This window comes from Nomascus leucogenys, unplaced genomic scaffold (genome assembly GCF_006542625.1).
Source record: "Nomascus leucogenys isolate Asia unplaced genomic scaffold, Asia_NLE_v1 Super-Scaffold_285, whole genome shotgun sequence".
Classification (NCBI taxonomy): Eukaryota; Metazoa; Chordata; class Mammalia; order Primates; family Hylobatidae; genus Nomascus; species Nomascus leucogenys.
In genome coordinates, this window is record NW_022095770.1 from 3,207,663 (window position 1) to 3,223,804 (window position 16,142).

The 16,142-nt window shown below is 55.3% G+C and overlaps 1 protein-coding gene across 1 annotated transcript in view; it reads right to left on the reverse strand.

Annotated features, from left to right (window-relative positions):
- Positions 1–8,604, reverse strand: part of THRA (thyroid hormone receptor alpha) — a 30,518-nt gene extending 21,914 nt beyond the window's left edge. The window contains exon 1 of the mRNA XM_030808091.1: positions 8,380–8,604. The gene's annotated coding sequence lies outside the window, so the exon portion shown is untranslated. The remainder of the gene's footprint in view (positions 1–8,379) is intronic.
- Positions 8,605–16,142: the final 7,538 nt, after the last annotated feature.

Genomic DNA, 16,142 nt, shown 5'->3' on the forward strand with positions numbered 1-16,142 from the left:
CAATGCGGCATCCACAGGCGCCCCGCCAGGTTCCCACTGCCAGGCCGTCCCAGTCTGCAGTCCTGTGGATCTGAGGACACCCCCAAAGGACTCCTGGGGCTGCCAGAGGGGAGTTTCTGTCCCCAGGACCTAACCCCCAATACTACCCATATTAATCCTCCTGCGTATCTGCTCTGGGCTTTGGCCCCACCTTTCTGGGGCCCCTGAACTTTGTCCTTAGTGCTCTGAAGAAAGCCCAGCCCTCCTTGCGAGCCACAGGGACACATACATGCGGGGCGGCTGAGAAAAGGGTAGAAAGATGGGAGGAGGGGTAAAAAGGCTGGTGGGGGAAAGAGGGAAGAAGGGAGGAGGGGGAAGAACAAAGAAATGGGACAGGGCTGGGGTAGAGCTAGGGGTGACAAGGCAGTAGAGGGAGAGGAAGAAAGGGGAGCCAGAGATGGGGGATGGGGAGAAGGGGTGAGGTAGAAAGGAGGACAGATAAAGGGAGGAGAGACACATGAAGGAGGGGAGACAAAGAGAGAAAGGTAACAAAGAAAGATGGGTGGGGGGGCTTCGCACCCTGTCTAAGTCCCACCCCATGCAGGCTGGGGGGAGGGGGGCGTAGGAATGGTTTCCACGGTGACAGCTGGTTCTTGGTGGCCTGGCATGTGGGCTATTAATAGTTCTGTGGGTAGGTTCACACCTCCCTCTCCCCTTCCCCTCTGCCTGCTGCTAGGGTGGGGGGAGATCCCTCCCCCACCACCCACTCCTGATCACCCAGCCTCCCACCATGGGAGCCAGGAAGGGCGATGCTGAGGGGCCGGGACAGCTGCCGTGGCCCAAACACATAAATGGGCATGCATGGGCACAGGCGTCGGTCGGCAGCACTGCCCCCATGCCAACACGGGCACCACAGGCAGCCACCCACACCAAGGGCCCTTGGGAGTCTGTGGTGGTGGCAGTGCTGCAGCAGCAACACGTGCCCCCATGCTGAGGGGCAGAGGCCTCTCTAGGACCGGGACTCCCTCTCCTTTCCCATACCCCCTGTTCTATTCTCAGGTATTGAGCAGGGCTGCCCCACCCAACTCTCTGTTATCCTAGTGCCAGGAAGGAGAGGAGGAGTGAAGGCGGGAAGGAAGGTACTATTTGGCAGGTGTGATGTGGCAGAGGAGTACACACAGACTCAGGGCCCCAGCCTGGCAGGCATGGGGGAGACAGGAGGAGGGGAGGCGGCACCCCTTGGTGAGCTCTCACTGGGCCCCCAGGAGACAGGTTCTGGAGCTGGGGGGCAGTGACTCATCACCTAGCCACTGTGGGACCTTAGAGGCTAGAGAATGGGAGATGGGGTGGGGATCCTCATAAGGGGGAGATTGGTTACTTAAACAAAGGATCCTCCCCACCCCGCCCCAAAAGAATATAACAGGAAACCCCCCCTGCAGGTCAGAGACAGAAAGACATAAACAGCAGCCTTGACTTGGGCCAGATGCCCAGTATTAACATCAAAGACTGTGCTTCCCACCCGGCTCCCCCATAGCCTCACCCACCTGCTGCTCTCCTCGCCCTCCTCCTGCCCGGGCCAGCTCCAGCCAGGCATCAAGGTGGGTGCCCAGGTCTGGAGGTCTCCTCCCAGGTCACATCCATCCCCCATGACCACTGATGGGTGGTCATGCCCACACCCATGCTGAAGAACTCAGCCCCTCCTTATCAGCCCACAGAACTTCACGCCCCCCTGCCCAATTCCCCTCAGGAATGGAGGCAGGAGATCCAAGTAGCCAAGAAAGCAGAAGCAGGAGCACCCCCAAGCTGGGCACGGCACATTCTCCCCACCCTCCCCCAGCAGCCAGCGGGTAATTGGAGCTGGGAGCTGGGGCAGCTGAATGCTGGAGGCATGAATGTCACGGGGCCAAGGCACTTGCTGCAGATGGCACTATGGGCACAAGGCTTGGGGTCCTCCCTCCTCACTCCCTCATCTAAGGCAGTAAAAGAAGTTGCCTGCAAGCCCTGAGGAGCATGGCCCAGGAGGGGAGGGAATGGTGGAGGGGGAAAGACAGGCAGGGATGTTCTCCCAAGCACCCCAGAGGCTGGAGCTAGCCCCTAACCAAGCAGAACTGGCAGAGGCAGAGAGACAGAGACAGAGACAGAGACAGAGACAGAGAGACAGGGAGAGAAAGGGAGGAGGGAGGGAATAGGAAGGAGGGAGGAAGGGGGAGGGAAGAGAGAGAGAGATTGAGAGTGTGTGTGTGAGAGAGACAGAGAGAGGGAGGGAGAGAAGGAGGGAGAGAGAGAGGGGGGAGGGGGAGAGAGAGGGAGAGGGAAGAGGAAGGGAGGGAGGGAGAGAGAGAGGGAGGGAGAGAGGGAGAGAGAGAGGGAGGGAGAGAGGGAGAGGGAGGGAGAGAGCGCGCGCGTGAATGCAGCTGAGTCTCCGGCACACACACGGACACGTGCAGACACACACACTCACCCCGCATGCGCAGAGCCACAGGGCTCTGGGTACCGTTCCAGGAGATATTCAGAGCCCTCCCCAGCCCACACATGCACAAAAACACTCTCACATGGATGCGTGCACAACACACCCACTCACTGATGTGTACAAAAATGCCGAAAGACACCAAAGCCTCGGTTCCCCTGTTTCCCCACCCCCATGCCTGGTAAAAGAGAAAAAGAAACAGGCAGCTGGGGCTCTGGGAGCCAAGAGCCGATCTCTTCCTTAGAAGAGGAAGAGAGGAGGAGGAGGAGGTGGGCCAGGGGCTTGGTCCAACCATTCTGCTCTTGGCCACTGCTGAGGGGCATGGCTGTGGCTTTGGTACCAACCTTTAACGCCCACCCCCATAACAGGGAAGCAAGGATAGTATTTCCTGGGCACCAGTAACACCCATCTTGCTTCCCTTGTCTACCCAGCAAACTTCTGACCCTCCCTCTGGACCACCTCATGCAATGGCATACTGGAGTGAGGTCCCTATGACCCCAGCTTTGGCCTGCCAAGTGACACCAGGGTGGAACCACATGTGCCCCCACCACACAGCAGCCCCAGATACTTCAGTGAGAGACTGAGAACTGTCTCTGGTTCCAGGCAGCATGTGTATGCCCCACCCTGGCATGTGTCAGTCCCTGGGAAAAAAGGAGAATCCACAGGCATTGCTCACCATGCCAGGATGCAACATGGATTGAACACAGGGGCATCCCACCTTGTATTATTTGCCCTCAACCTGAGTGAGACAGGAACCATTGTCTCTAGATAATGAAAACCCAGGCCCAAAGTCATACAACTAGCGAATGTCAAAAGCCAGGCCTCCCAACTCCCAGCCAGTGATCTTCCCACCATGGTCATGCTTGCCTCCCTCCCCAAGGTACACAACAGTTCTCCAAAGTCCCCTAGACACCTTTGCAGCCATGAGAACTAGAGTTGGGTTTTTTGTTTTGTTTTCTTTTGGTTTGGTTTTTGTTTGTTTTGAGAGGATGTTTGTGGGGGGGTCTCACTCTGTTGTTCAGGCTAGAGTGCAGTGGCACAATCACAGCTCACCGCAGCCTCGACCTTCCAGGCTTAAGCAATCCTCCGGCCTCAGCCTCCCAAGTAGCTGGTAACACAGGCATGCGCCACCACGCCTGGCTAATTTTTTAAAGTTGTTTTTAGAGATGGGGTCTCACTATGTTGACCAGGCTGATCATGAACTACTGGCCTCAAGTGATCCTCCCGCCTTGGCCTCCCAAAATATTGAGATTACAGGCATGAGCCACTGCGCCCAGCTGAGAACTGGAGTTGAGATTGGTTCCCACTCCAAAGGCTTCCCGTCACCCCTACAGGGTATCCTCCCATTGTCCTTGCTTCACCTTGAGGGGCAGGGCTAAATAAAAGGGGTTTGGAGAGGGGATCCTGATCACCAGACTCACAAAGGGAAAGAGGCAACCCAGGACAGACGCTGGATCTCAAAGTGCTGTGCCCACCACACTGGTCCTTACTCAGTGCCTCAGTTTCTCTCTGCCACCACCTTTCACACTAAGTACCACTCCATGGAGGGGAGGGGAATCTGGTGCCTATCGCCAGGGCTGGGTCCTGGTTGACCAATGCTGGGCTCCCAGGAGGGAGGAAGGGCACTGCCTCCTCTTTGAGCCCACACATAAGAAAGAGAGGGGACAGCTTTCCTTGTTCTCTCTCTCCCAACTCCCGAGCTCAGACTCTGAACAGAGATGCAGTGATGCCCAAAGATTTATGCAGGTGCCCCTAGCTGGTGGGGTGTGTCCCAGGCTGAGGGGCCAAGGGCTCCTTGTAAGCTGAAGGGCGAGGGTCAAAGGAGGGTGGGGCAGAGGGGCCTGCCTTGGGCTCTTTCCCATACACTCATTCCAGGTTGCAAAAATTTGTCTGGGAGGAAAAGATTACATGACGGTGAGAAGGCTGGAAATTGGAGACCCACTGCCCCAGGCCCCAGTCTCACTGATGTCTAGGAGATCCAATTCTCCACTAAGCTTCTCTAAGAAATCTGGGAGACCCCAGGCCCACAGCTTCCTTCACCCATCACAACCGCTCACATATACGGTTTGTTATGAACTAGGCACTTTTAAAAACATTTTTCCTCAAAAAAGCTAAATGAGGTAGATATGATCATCCCCAATTTACAGATGAGGCAACGGGGAAGTTAAACCGCTTGCTCAAAGTCACACATCCAGCGAATGACAGAGCTGGGATTCAGACCCAGGCAGTCCAGGTCAATCATGACCATCATGATCACCATCATCATCCCTGTTCTTAGCTGTGATGGCACATCACCTGCTTGACAGATGCCTTGTTCTTTTTTTTCTTTTTCTTTTTTCTTTTTTTTTTTGAGACGGAGTCTCGCTCTGTCACCCAGGCTGTAGTGCAGTGGTACAATCTCAGCTCACTGCAACTTCCACCTCCTGGGTTCAAGTGATTCTCCTGCCTCAGCCTCCTGAGTAGCTGGGATTACAGGACCCCTCCACCACACCCAGCTAAGTTTTGTATTTTTAGTAGAGATGGGGTTTTACCATCTTGGTCAGGCTGGTCTTGAACTCCTGACCTCAGGTGATCCACCTGCCTCAGCCTCCCCATGTGCTGGGATTGCAGGCGTGAGCCACTGTGCCCGGCCCAATGTCTTGTTCTTTCATCCAGCTATGTGTTCCCTGAGACCAAGCCTCAGTCTTTCCCCTCTGTAGGTGCCCTGTGGGTTCTCTGCCAAGTGCCTCCACCTCCAAATAGGCCAAGGATAGAGGGGAGCATGGCAAGAAGTGCCTGGTGCCCCCGGGCTCGATGTCTCCTGCCCGAGTTCCCCCTCCTCAAATTCCCTCTCTGGAAGAGGTACCCCTTCTAGGCTGGAACCTGCACTCACGGGTTGGGGGGCCTCGCTTAGTACACACTTAGTCTGGGCAGCTGTGCCCTCAGAACCAGGCCCTGAGGCTGGGCAAAAAGGACACAGCTGTTGGGCATCTCTGAGGTGGGCCTCAGCTGCCAGGGGTGTGGAGAAAGGCCATTGTGAGCTCTGCAGAGGACCCAACTCAGCAGGGTCCTGCCAGCTCCCGCCACTGCCCATGGGGGCGGTTCTTTCCCAGCTTGGGTCAGTGTGGGGGGAGCCTCTTCACTGGCTTGTTTAAGAGCTGCTAGCTGGCTGCAGCCTGCACCCCGAGGGTGCCCACAGAACTGGTGTCTCCAGACACGCAGGCCCGAGGGGTCAGCATGGGCAGTGGCTGACCCCCCCCTTCCCCCATTCCCAGCCCCTAAAACTTGCTGGCTACAGCTGCAGCACTAAGGAAGTGCAGGAAGTCCTGAGCAGCCAGCTGAGCCCCCCGCCCCCCACCCCAACCTCAAGCTGACCCCAGAGGCTGCGCGGGGCGGGGGGGCGGGGGGCAGAGGGGCGGAGCTTGAGTATTAACAACTGGAAAAGTATGAAGAACATTGCTGCCAGTCTCCAGCTCTGAGACAAGGACAGGGGTAGATGGGGGGTAGCGACAGGGTGAGAGAGAGTTACAGACTGGCAGGGAAACAAGGAGAGAGAGAGAGAGAGAATCAGACACTGCAAGACAGAGCAACAGAGAGAGTTAGAGAGAAATTCCAAGTCAAAAGTACCCATCACTCATACAGACACTCGCCAGCCGATGGCCTCTTAAGGAAAGCTTCCAAGTTTGGACAGCAGGGTCCAGGTGGGAAAAACGGCCAGACTCAAGGTGGGGCGCAGGAACTCAGCTGGGGGTGACTGACTGTTCCCAGGAAAGACCCAGGCAAATGACTCAGAGCAGGAGCAGTTAGACACCCCTGGGCTTTTAGGGTAGGGAGGAGAGCAGCTCTCCCCTTCCCCAACAGTCAAGAGAATCCCAGCTTCTAGAAGTCACTGGACACTGCTTTGAGCCCATGACTCGGCCCTCTGGAACCCCCCTGAACCCACTGTCTTTGCGCTTGTTTCTCTGTCCCTCTAAAAGAAAGAAAGAAAAAAAAACAGCCCATTCCTGCACAGTGGCTGAGCCTAGAGGAAAAAGGGGAGGAGGAAGCTGAAGGGGAAAAGTCTGTGATTGTGTGCATCTAAGTGTGTGCTTGGCTGCACAGGCTGCAGTTGTGTGCATCTGGGGTTGTGTGGACACGACTGTTGGTGTGGACCTGCAACTGTGGGGACCTGGGCCTTGTGAACTCGTTCTGTACCTGAGTTCAGGGGACCGTGTGCAAATGAGTGCACCTGTGTCTGCAGGTTCCACAGTCAATCAACTAACAAGTATTTACAGAGCAGCCCTTGTGCTAGGCTCTGAGGGGGATCAAGAGCTCTTTAAGTGATTCTCCCAGGTCTCCAAGAGCTCACTGTCTAGTAGGGTGGTATCTCAAGCGATAGAGACCAAGAACATGTAATTGGGAATGCATGCTTTGCACCATTACGCAGGAACACCTTTTCATACAGCCAAATTTAATATTCTTGGGAGCAAGGGTTTTGTTGCCTACAGAACCTCAGAGCTCCACAGTAAGAGTCCAGGAAAATACTTGTTGCTAAGTTGTGTATACATGTGTTGATGTGTAACTGTGTTTGCATCTGACTGAGTGACAGCGACTGTCACGGCAAGCAATGATGTCTGTGTGACTGTGCTCATGCGAGCACGTGTGTGCCTGTGAGTGACAGGGTCTTTTGTAATTGTGCTGCTGTGTGCAACTGCTCTGTGTGCATGCATGCATGTGACAGTGACTTTTTATGTGTGGGTGACAGCAACTCCTCCTTGCCCCAGTGTGTGACAGCATCTACGTGTGACCCTGTGCGTGGGTATGTGCATGGATCAGTCCCCATGCTCTTGGTCTCCCATGGGTATATCCCACCCCTCTGAGCTCCACGGTGCAGCAGCAGCCTGCCTCTTCCCTTGTCCCCATGTGGGTGTGTCCAGTAGCTCCTGTCCTTGAGTCTGCCTGGGTGTCCCTGGGTGTGCATGTGGCTGTCTGTGTGGACATATCTCTGTGTCTGCGTGTCACTTTTGCTTCCCCCCTCATTTTGGACAACAGCCCCCTTCATCCCCTCCCCCTCCTGGAGCCAAAGCCAGCACTGAGGGGCAGGCTCCCACCTCACTGGCTTTCCTTCTGTGTCCCCCACCCCCACCCCTGGAACGGTGGTTCTTTCAATTGCCCCTGTCATCCCCCCAGGCCTTTCTTTCACGCTGGACAAGGGAGGGCCCCAGATGGAGAAGGGGCACCAGAGACACGTTGCAAGGGGAGGGAAACAAGGTGGGGTACACACACACACAGGTCCATTTCTCCCTCTCCTCCCCAGCCAGCAACTCTCCTAATCATCTAGGCACCACCAAGTACACCCCTTCCAAACACACATTCCCCCCAAGAGCCGCGTTTTTGCAATTAGGAGTGTTGCAACCAGACAGCCATGCTCAACCAGGAGGCGGGTGAAGGGGGGGGGGACTTCCCTCTCCCCGGACCCGTGCAAGACCACCCCCGCCACCGCACTCATACTGCCCTCCGCAGCTGGAGGCAGATTTGTAAAGGCCACTCGGGCCTCAGAGGCTAGGGGTGGGGGCTGGGGGGGGGGGCAGGCCTCCGGCGCACCGTAAACAAACCGCGGCGCGGCGGGCGGGGGAGCTCCGGCGGCCGGCAACGGGGCCCGGCCCGGGAATGCGCAGCAGACTGGCCGGACAGAGGCCGGGCGGGCCCTCCAGGGGGAGGCTCGGACGCCATCTCCGCCTGCGAAACCCGGGGCCCACCGACCTCCTAGCAACACCTCCCTTTCCCAGGGCGTCAGTTGCAAGCTCCGGGGCTCGTGACAGGGTCACTGGGGCGCTGGGAAAGGCTGAGGCTGGCAGCCGGCACCCCCTGGGCGCCCCTAGCCCGCCTGGGAGCTGGCCACGGAGCCCCGCGGCTTTGCATAATCAATCGCAAGGCATTTGCATATTAATGCCCCCTCGCTCCCTCCTCCTTACCTCGGCGTGGCGCGCTGGACCGGGCTGGGCAGCGACGCGGGGGTCTCAGCGCCCCGTGCTGGGGGCGTCCATGGGGGGCCGGTGGGGCCCGGGCCGCCCGCCTCCTGCGCCCGGGTGTGAGTGCGAGTGAGCGCGGGGGGGGGCGGGGGGCGAGTGTGGCGGCCCCGCGGCTCCTCCGGCAGAGGCGGCGGCCGCTCTGGCTCCTCCCTCCCCCGCCCCGCTCCGGCTGGGGCTCGGGCTCGGCGCGCCCGGCCGGCTCGCGGCTGCTCCCTGCAGGCCGCCTCGCCGCCGCCCGCCCCCGCCCCCCGCCCCCTGCCGCGCCCCGGGACCCCCGCCAGAGGCCCGGCCGCCCCTCGGCCGCCTCTGCCCCGCCCCGCTCGGACTCGCCCTCCCCAGCCCGGGCGGCTCCCGCAGGAGTGGGTACTTGGTGACATATTTTGGAAAAGATGTCATTAAAAAATAGCCTTTGCTTGCCGGGAGAATTGGGGGGTTTTCGGGTATGCACCGTGAGGGTGGAGGAGGAAGTATCGACGAGCCGCCTGCACCTTATACATTGGGGAGAAAGTCTAAACACCAAACGCTTGCAGGTGTAGAGTTTGTTTGGGAGTTCGGGTCCCTTCTCCGCCAGTAACTCACTGTGTGACCTTGACAAATCGCCACTGCTGTCGGGGGCAGAGCTTCCTCAAGCTTCAGCTGCGAGGGCTGGGCAGGTGACCCCTGATGTCCTTTTAACTTCAATCATCTTACGTTGTTAATCCTTGTGGGGGTTCATTCCCCGTTACCTCCCTCCCCTCTCATTTCTAACATCAATACCGATCCACTGCCTCCCCTTTCCAACGTCACCCTTCTCCATATAGGCTCTTTCTATTCTCTGTCACCAGCCATTTCCCCAACAATCTGCTCCCTCTCCTGAGCTCGGGGAGGGGACAAGATCTGCCATACCCCCCTCAATTCCTAGCTCCCGGGTGGTGGTATTTCCCCCCATGTTTGCTCCCACAAAAATCCAAATGGCACCAGAGTCAATCTAAGGAAGACAGTGGGCTGCATACAAATGGACCCCCTAACCCAACCAAAGGAGAGGTCTCCACCACGCCAGCCCCACCCCCAGAACACACATGCACACACCACACACCTGCATTCATGGACATAAAACCAACCCAGTGACGCCAGAGCACCTTTCATCTCAGGATCTCCTAGCGCCAGGCCGAGCCCTAATTACCCCAGCACCCCCCTGGCCCCGCCGGTTCCCCTGCTGTTATTAGCCCAGTTTTACCAGCAGGGGCCACAGCCTTCCCACGGCTCTCAGGGTGGGGCCCTGGCTACATAGTCTGCTCTTGGGGAGGTGTGTGTGTGTGTGTGTGTGTGTGTGTAAGTGTGTGTGTGTTAGGGGGAGCTGCTCGGCTAATCGCCCAGTTTATACTGGGCAGAGTCACTTGGCGAGTGTGGGATTCTGACCCACAGCTTACCCAAGTTGGGCTGCCCTTGCTCATGTCTTAGTCTCAGCCACCTGCATCCTCAGTGCTGTTGGAACCACTTCTTTCACAGGGGGTACTGGAGTTTGTAATGCTTGGCAGAGGGGAAGGCACCTCTCTTGGGGTCCCTGGAACCATGGAGATGAGAAAAGCAGCTGGGATGAAACCTATGGCGTGCAGAGTGCAGTGGTGGTATTGAGGGCATGCCATGGGTGAAGGGAGCCTGTGGTGTGCAGTGGCAGCTGTAATGGGGAATTGAGGCTGCAGCGCACAGAGCCTCCATGCAGTAAGCGAACCTGTGTTCAGTCTGGGCTCACAGGAGACAAGCAACAGCTGCAGTGTGGGGCAGGAGGCTGCAGTGTGCAGTCAGTGCAGTGAGCGGAATGAAGTGCACTGAGGGTGGCTGTCTGCCAGTCGATGCCACCTCCTTGGTGATCAGGTTTGGTTGGAACCCTGGGGAGCAAGGCTGCAGTATGTAGTGCTCAGGGTCTGTACTCTGCCCTGTATGGAACTAGTCCCTTGGGATTGGGCTGCTCAAGGAGCTGGGAGGGAATCCCAGTGCATGAGATACATTTATACTCTGCATCACAAAGGCAGAACTAGGAGGCAGTGGGGAGGACCAGCAGTAATCTGGATCAGGGCAGAAGTGATGGTGTCCAGAGGGGGAGGAGGAAGGTGCTACAGTTTTGTCTCCCTTCCATTCTGGCTTTCCCCACCATCTCTCTCTTTGATGCAAGGCCCTATAATGTTGGGTGGGGAAGACTTTCTGAAATCCTAAACCCAGAGCCATAGAAAATGAAGTGCCTCCTGATCCACTTTTTTTTTTTTCCTGAGGGGCAGAGTGGGGCACTCAAAGACAAGGTTTACCAGTCCCATCTTCTTTTTAAAATTTATTATTATTATTATTATTATTATTATTTGAGACAGAGTCTTGCTCTTTTGCCCAGGCTGGGGTGCAGTGGCACAATCTTGGCTCACTGCAGCCTCCGTCTCCTGGGTTCAAGGGATTTTCATGTCCCAGCCTCCCAAGTAGCTGGGATTGTAGGCATGTGCTAGCATGCCCAGCTGATTTTCGTTTCTTTGCTTTGTTTTGTTTTGTTTTGTTTTTTTGGTGGAGATGGGGTTTCACCATGTTGGCCAGGCTAGTCTTGAACTCCTGGCCTCAAATGCTCCTCCTGCCTTGGCCTCCCAAAGTGCTGGGATTACAGGCATGAGCCACTGTCCCTGGCCACCCCCATCTTCTCTTTACCTCCCTCTTTTTCTTGGGCTCCCAGTAAGGACTAGTGACAGGTCTGGGCAGGACAAAGTGAAGGGCACACTGCCTTCAAAGCAGGCCTCTCCCCAGGTGCCAGGATCCACCCCAGGTCTGGGCTTATAGCCACTGTCCCTGTGTTGCCTCATCTGTCCTCCCACCCCACTCACCCTGCCCACTCATTTCTTGAAGCTGCTAGCTCTTCTCAGATTGAGTTCATCCTCAGCTCCTTTTCCGTCCTTGTCATGAAACCCCCGCCCCCCGCACCAGGGCTGTCCCCTCCCATTCCCCACCTCTGCTTCAGAGCATTCCCCCAATCTATGAGGAGGGTAGGGGTGGCATGAATAAGGCTGGATAGACCCTCCAAGGGGATATGTCTGATGGCCCCTCCAGCTGAGATTTCCGTTGCTAAGGAGGTAGCAGGAACAGCCTGTTCTCTGGGCTCCCATCAGAACAGCCATGCCCAGGCCCCTCCCTCTCTCCCTCCATCTCTCCCTCCCTTCCTTCCAGACTGTTGCTAGGAAGCACCCTAAGATTTCCTGAGGATACGACCCCTAGGAACCAAGGTATCCAGATATCTTTCTGAAGAGGTTTTTTTCAAAGTCTGGCAGCTAAAACTCCACACAGCATCCTCTACCCCTGCTCAAAGCCTTACACATCTCTAGCAGTTTGGGGAAACAGGAGACAGACCCCTCTACCAGCCACCATGGAACAAGCTCTGTGGCCTGGGCCTCAGTAAATCCCTTCTTCTATCTCATCTTGACCTCCTGGACCCTAGGTCAGCAAGTGATGACATGTCCAGCATATACCTCTAGACTCTGCAGACAGAGCTGAACTTATTGGGGGTGCTCTGGAAAGACAGCAGAGGAAACTGAGGTACTACCAGCCAAGAGAACTCAAAGCTCAGATGTTTCTCCCTCCTAGGGGTTTCCCAATCAAAAAAGAGTGGTGCAAATGGAGGAAAGAAAGTTGGAGAGCAGGCTGGGCAAGGTGGCTGACATCACCAGTATTTTGGGAGGCTGAGATAGGAGGATCTCTTCAGGTCATGAGTTCAAGACCATCCTGGGCAACATAGTGAGACCTCCATCTCAAAAAAAAAAAAAAACCACAAATTATCCGGGTGTTGTGGTGCAGACCTTCAGTTCTGGCTACTTGGGAGGCTGACGCAGGAGATGAGAGATTGGCAAATTAGCAATTACCCTGGTAAGAGAAAGCGGCCACTTAATTCTCCCCTTTGTCCCATCAGGCACTATTGCTATGGGTCATGAAAGAGGGAGCCAGGGAAGGGACCAGGCCTGGCTGAGCCTTGCTTTTGGTAGCTGAGGTGAGAAATGAAGGTGACACCTTTTCCAGGCTGTCTTTCAGGGTTTCTCCTACTTTTATTCATTAATCTGACATTTTTTTTTTGTTTTTTTTTGTTTTTTTTTTTCTGATGGAGTCTTGCTCTGTCACCCAGGCTGGAGTGCAGTGGTGCGATCTTGGCTCACTGAAAGCTCGCCTCCTGGGTTAACGCCATTCTCCTGCCTAAGCCTCCCGAGTAGTGGGGACTACAGGCGCCCACCACAACGCCTGGCTAATTTTTGTATTTTTAGTAGAGACGGGCTTACACTGTGTTAGCCAGGATGGTCTCGATCTCCTGACCTCATGATCCGCCTGCCTCGGCCTCCCAAAGTGCTGGAATTACAGGCGTGAGCCACCGCACCCAGCCTGACACTTTTTTTTTTTAAGCATTTAATATGTGCCAAGTATTAGATTCCCCAAATGCTCCTAGCTTCTGGTTTCACTTTCCCTTAGAGTCTTCTCATCCTATCTTTGCCAGCAGGAGAGAGGAGAGGAGGGGGAGCAGGGAAGTCTCCTTTACCATCAGAGTTTGGGGCTTACCTTTCTGCAGCTCTCCCACTCCAGTTAAAGGAGGGGATAGGGCAGTATGATATGGAAGCCAAAAGTATAAAGCAGTGCAGCTCTCAAGGCCTGGAGGGAGGGGCCATCCAAAGGAAATGGCAGGCTGCCCTCCCTTCCCAGCCACTGTCCGGTCCAGGCCTCAGGATCACATCACTTCTCTTCTCTGTGCTGGGAGTATGGAGAGGGAAGGCGTCCTCCAGGGTGTTAGAGGGGAAGCTATTCCAAGAGCTGATTCAAATTCTGCCTTTCACTCTCCTGGGGCAGCGGGAAGACAGAGACAGGCAACTGTGGGGGATCCAGGGGTTGTCCCTGAGTCCCTGAGGTGCAGCCACCTTGCAAGCCTCTTTCCCATCATTCCCTCCCCCAGATAGACAGAAAGCAGGGATTTTGATTTGGTGACTGGTATGAGGAGGAAACTGGTTTGGAGCCAGCTGTGTATAAGTGTGTGGGAGTCACTGTCTTTCTTTTCCCATCCACCTGCTGCCCATAGTGGGGGGACCCAGGCAAGCTTCCAGAGGAAAATGTTCCACTTAGGGAAAGGGAATGACTCAGTTTCCCTATGGAGAGAAGGGAAGCTGACACCCTCTGTGCCTTGTATGCTTTACCAACGATTTCAGTGTTTCTGGGTTTTTGGGTCTGGACTCTTGCCACTTTTCTTTATACTGTTTTCTAGCCTAGATAGATAAGGAATGTTCCCTTCCCCTTGGGTACCCAGAACTCTGTTCCTCGCCACCTCTTACCCCACTCTGGCCTAGCTGCTTTTCTGACACTTCTCCAGGGTTGCCATGTCACTCTGACTGGTTGACTTCCACCTGCCCCCCTTCTCTTTCTAGCCAAGGTAGCCAACAAGATGAAGAAAGAGGTTGGGGCTTGGGACTAGGAGGGCAGAGGTGGGAGCTCAGCCCCTGTCCCTGTTGAGAGGAAATGAAAAGCAAAAGAAAGTGGGATAAGTAGGACGGGGCTTTGAGATGGGCTGGGGGGCTATTTTTTTTTTTTTTTTTTGAGACAGAGTTTCGCTCTTGTTGCCCAGGCTGGAGTGCAATGGCGCCATCTCAGCTTACCACAACTTCCGCCTCCTGGATTCAAGCAATTCTCCTACCTCCATCTCCTGAGCAGCTGGGATTATAGGCATGCGCCACCATGCCCAGCTAATTTTGTATTTTTAGTAGAGACGGGGTTTCTCCATGTTGGTCAGGCTGGTCTCTAACTCCCAACCCCAGGTGATCCACCTGCCTTGGCCTCCCAAAGTGCTGGGATTACAGGTGTGAGGCACTGCGCCCAGCTGGGGGGCTATTTTTTTGTACACCCAAAGGAAATGTTAGCATCTCTCTTCGCCCTTTGGAGGATTATCATGGGGTCCCGTGCTTGCAGTGAGCCAGAGAGCCCAAGGTGGTCCCTAGGAAGATATTGTGGTATGGAAGGAAGAGGTGGTATAGGAAAGGCTGCCTCTGATGTTTACAGACTAGAGAGGCAGGGAGGTCAAAGTGGATAAATTAAAAATGGTCGTTGCCCAGAGCTAGGGAGCCCTTGTACATAGGAGTCCAGCCTTTGGGGAAAGCTTGCCAAGCCTAGAGAAAGGGCTGCTGGTGGGAGGTGGGGAGACAGAGAAGGCAGATGGCCTGACTACAAAAGCCGCCTCCCTGTCACTGCGAAGTGGGGAGGAGGCACCTCCCTAGAAATCTGCCAGGCTCCTTGCCAGAGGGAATGGTTTGAGCTCAAAATATCACCATCCTCAGGGCCCAAATAGTCCCCAGTCCTGTGTGGACTGGACACACAGTTGACAGCTTCTCTCCAAGAGAGGCAGTTTGGGCTCTGAGGTATGCGACAGGGGCTCCAGGATGATCCAGGAATGGCTCCAGGTGGAGGGCCTTAGGCTGCGGCAACAGGCACAGAATGACAGCAGGGGAGCAGGCAAAGGTTGAGCGAGGGGCCTGAGAGAAGAGGGGAAGTCAGATACGTGAGAGACTGAGGAGAAGCAGGGTTTGTGGCAGTCTCAAGTGTGAGTGGAGTGGCCGGGGGTCATCTGGAAGGTGAGGTGAGGAATCTGTATTCTCCCTCCTTCCTGCTTCAGAAGCTTTGGCAACATATGGCAGCTGTTTTGTATACACACTATTCCCCAGTGGTGTCACTTGGGCAGGCACAAAGGGAGCCTAAGGGAGGGGTATGGATTGAATGTATGGGGAGGAAGAAAGGCCATAGGCAGTACCAACCACAGGGGGACATGATCTGACCCTCCTTCAGCCACACTCTCCCCTTTGGAACAGAAGTCCTTGACTCCCAGTTTAGACCATTCTCCAGACACCCAGGGCGCCGTAATTCTCTGCCCAAATGGCCACAGTTTTGCTTCCAGAGCCTTAAGTGGGCTGCTCTCCCAGATTTATCCTCCCGAGGACTGATTTTGCCACTCAAAGGGTGAGCAAAGAATGGTTGCTGGAGGCTGCGCACGGTGCCTCACGCCTATAATCCTAGCACTCTGGGAGGCCCAGGCGGGTGGATCACCTGAGGTCAGGATTTTGAGACCAGCCTGGCCGACATGGCGAAACCCCGTCTCTACTAAAAATACAAAAATTAGTTGGATGTGGTGGCACGTGCCTGTAATCCCAGCTACTTGGGAGGCTGAGGCAGGAGAATTGCTTGAACCTGGGAGGCAGAGGTTGCAGTGAGCCGAGACTGCACCATTGCACTCCAGCCTGGGCAACAGAGCAAGCCTCCATCTCAAAAAAAAAAAAAAAAAAAAAAGAATCGTTGTTGTGGAATACGGATTGAGCTTGAACTTGTAAACTAGGATATTGGGCCCTGGCTAAAGGCCTCCATGTTTATTTATTTATTTATTTTGGTAGAGCTGAGGGTCTCATTATGTTGCCCAGGCTGGATTTGAACTCCTGAGCTCAAGTGATCCTCCTGCCTCAGCCTCCTGGGTAATTTACTCTTATTCCTGGTTGTAAATGTTAGGGATGACCAGTCCACAGCATGGGGAGGGATGAGGGCTATGCATAAGAAGGCTCAGACATTGGAGCCTCTAGAGGTGGGTTACATTTGCTTTTGGGTTTCTCGCTGGGGGAAGGAAAGGCTATGGCCAAGGCCCTGGGCATAATAATTTATATATGGATCTTTGGGATAAGCAAGATTTAAACAAC